The following is a 2,910-nucleotide window of genomic DNA, read 5'->3' on the forward strand; positions in this document are numbered from 1 at the left end:
TTTACTTTTTTTAATTTCCAGGGCTTTGCTTGTGAGCAAGATTTTAGTTTCATCAAAGACTTTAAATTTGAACCCTTTTTTTTGTAGTTAAAGGACTTTTTATAGTTGTAGTACACTATTATCATGCAAGTCTATAAGAGATTGATGTGTATCTCTTATTAATTTATTTGCATTAGCTGAGTGCCATGTATAGTATGCAGTTTCTGCATACTGGTGTTTGGGCCAAAGGTAGTACTGGCTAAGAGGTATAGTCCAGGTCAGGAACTATGTTAGAGGAAGACAGATGGTCTTTAAATTTGCACAAAGGCATGGCAATGGCCAATGGGAGCTCTGGCATTAGTTCTAGAATACTGCGCTTGAAAGTAAACAAAACCACAGTTCCTTGTTTAGTCTAATCAGGTTGTTTGCCAAGTTAGCCTCAACTTCATCACTCATCTGACTTTGCCTTTGGTGGAAACTTCTGGAATATTCACCACGTCCCTAGGCTGAATGCTTCCCTTCTCACCAGTCAGCCAACTTCCGTGTCTCTCCTGTTGACCTCCCTCGCCTTTCCCAGGCAGACCACATCCTGCCTCCACTCTCAATTCTGAGTTGAGTTCAAATTCCCTCTACCTTGAAGCACTTCTTTGAACAGAAATTCCCTCTTCCCCTACTCCCTTCTCAACCTTTAACAAGGAGCATTGACAGGTGAATCGATTTGCACACAAGGAAAGAAAAACAGAAGTCAGCAATTGCCAACAATACAGACTAAACACTTTATTAGGTTCCAAAATGAGAAAATGGTAGTGTTAACCTATTTTAGTATAAATCCACTGCTCTCCGCAGAGAGCCTGCCTTGGCATCCGTGGCCCCCCAGTCGTGGTGCCGCCTGTACTCCTGGGGCCTCAGCAGGTGCTGCCGCCCGCGGTAGTTGGGCAGCTCATAGAGGACCCAGCAGCCTTCCACCACATGGAGGGAACGGACCTCGCTGAGGTGGAAGCGATCCTGGATGCTGGGGCAATCCTCACTCAGCTCCATCATGAGGCCTTTGTGGTCTTCTCTCTCATACAGCCGAATCCTGTGAGAGCTTGTCTACTCAGCCCACAGAAAGAAGGAATAGAAAACGCAAATGAGCCCCTTACAGAATTCATCCAACCAGACAACAGATGAGCTTGGTAGGATAGGGCGTGGGATTGTCAATGTACAATTCAGGTCCTGAGATTCCAGTGAATACTGTGCGTGGGTATGTCTTCTGCCAGCATTTAACAAATATGCACATGTTCATTTTCTATCTCTTATCAAAGAGGTGTAATTTTTAATAGGTTCAAACTTCAAGTCAGAATTCATCAAGAACTCAACATTTGTTGGTTCCTAACTCCCTACATTAATTAACTCAAACCTGTATTTGGGGAAAAATAGAAATAATTTATTTTGACTTGTATTCTCTTAATAAGAGTATTTGCTCTCAAATGTATGTACATAAAAGATTACTGCTAAAGTAGATTTTAAAAATCATGTACTCCAGTGGAAAGTTAATTTAACTTGGAAACAGAATTCAACTGGTTTTCCAAAATAAGAAAATTACCTTTTCCAAAGTTGGACAATCTGTATTAATAATACAGTTTTCAACGATTACTAGTGCACAATGGAATCCTAATTCATTCGTCAGAAATTCCTTTCCTATAGGTAAAATAATTCACTGGAAATCTTGCCTTCTTATGCTCCACCGACTTCCCATCTGCAAGTTTTGTTTTCTATCCCATTATGATATTACATTTGTTACAACTTGTAATGGATCTGATAGCAGAAATTAAAAATAAAACGAACATTTCGTCTAAGAGGATTCTTTCTTACATTCTCCGCTGTTTTTGCACATGTAACTAACTGGGCTTAGGCTGGAATCTAAAACCTACATAACCCTTAGGTGTTTCTAGAGGAAAAGCTCCCTCCCTCTATCCCAGGCCAGTAACACAGCGAGGTGGCTCAGGCAGGGAGATGGGAATGAAGCGGCACTCACCTGGGGGATCAGACAGCAGGAGCGGACCGAGTCGCTGAGGCCCATCCACTGCTGGTAGTCGGGGTACTCGCCACGCCGCACGAAGTACTGGTGGCCCTGGTAGTTGGGGCGCTCGTAGAGCATCCAGCAGCCGCTGTCCACGCGCACCGAGTTGCAGCGGCTGAAGTAGGTCTGCAGGTTGGGGCAGTCGCTGGTGCATTCGTAGCAGCGGCCCTGGAAGCCCCGGTCCTCGTAGAAGGTGATCTGCAAAAGAAGAGTAACTCAGGATTAAATCATTTGCTCCCAATAGACCTTGTCTAAAGGCTCCCCTCCCCCCGCTCATTTGACTTGGGCTCTGCTCACCTTCCCCATGGCTGGCTGGTTGACCCGGGTGAGGCGAGTTCAGCGCGCTGGGGCCCGGCAGCCGCGGCGGTCTATATAGCAGGACGGCTGCTGCGTTGGCAAGAACAACACAAAAGGGGCCCGCGCGGGGAAGGGGATTTCACGGATCCCTTTTACACGCTGCATTCAGTGGAAATGATTGTAGATTTTGCCTTCGTTCTCTGGTATATTCTAACGCTGTCCTGTATGGGCTGCTCTGTGTGGCTTTTATGTGGATTCTTACTGTTTTCTACGTTTATCAGCACATCAGCCTGAACTTTTGACCTGAAATGCACGTCTCCACACATATGATTCAATCATACCTCGTGAATTTTCTGGGAAAAATCTATGCCTTTATAGAAGTGCTCCAGAATCCCAGAGACAGAATGTCTGAAGCACTGACTGCTTTCCCTGGTGACAGAGACATTCTATCTGGAATTGTTTTTTTTTCTTTACATGATTTGCCAGTCTAGGGCAGAGCACAAACCTAGATTCTCATCTCTGCTAGTTGTAACTGTGCAGACGCTATGCTTTCCTGAGTGCACTTCAGGTAA

At 44.9% G+C, this 2,910-nt stretch overlaps 1 pseudogene across 1 annotated transcript; it reads right to left on the bottom strand.

Moving 5' to 3' along the window:
* Positions 1–731: 731 nt before the first annotated feature.
* On the bottom strand, positions 732–2,347 carry LOC128589768 (gamma-crystallin C-like; annotated as a pseudogene). Its single transcript, XR_008381128.1, has 3 exons — positions 2,339–2,347; positions 1,997–2,239; positions 732–1,071 (listed from the first exon to the last, which is right to left on the bottom strand). The product of XR_008381128.1 is annotated as a gamma-crystallin C-like (transcript).
* Between the last annotated feature and the right edge of the window lie 563 nt (positions 2,348–2,910).

The sequence above is a fragment of the Nycticebus coucang genome, chromosome 7 (genome assembly GCF_027406575.1).
Source record: "Nycticebus coucang isolate mNycCou1 chromosome 7, mNycCou1.pri, whole genome shotgun sequence".
In the NCBI taxonomy this organism is placed as follows: domain Eukaryota; kingdom Metazoa; phylum Chordata; class Mammalia; order Primates; family Lorisidae; genus Nycticebus; species Nycticebus coucang.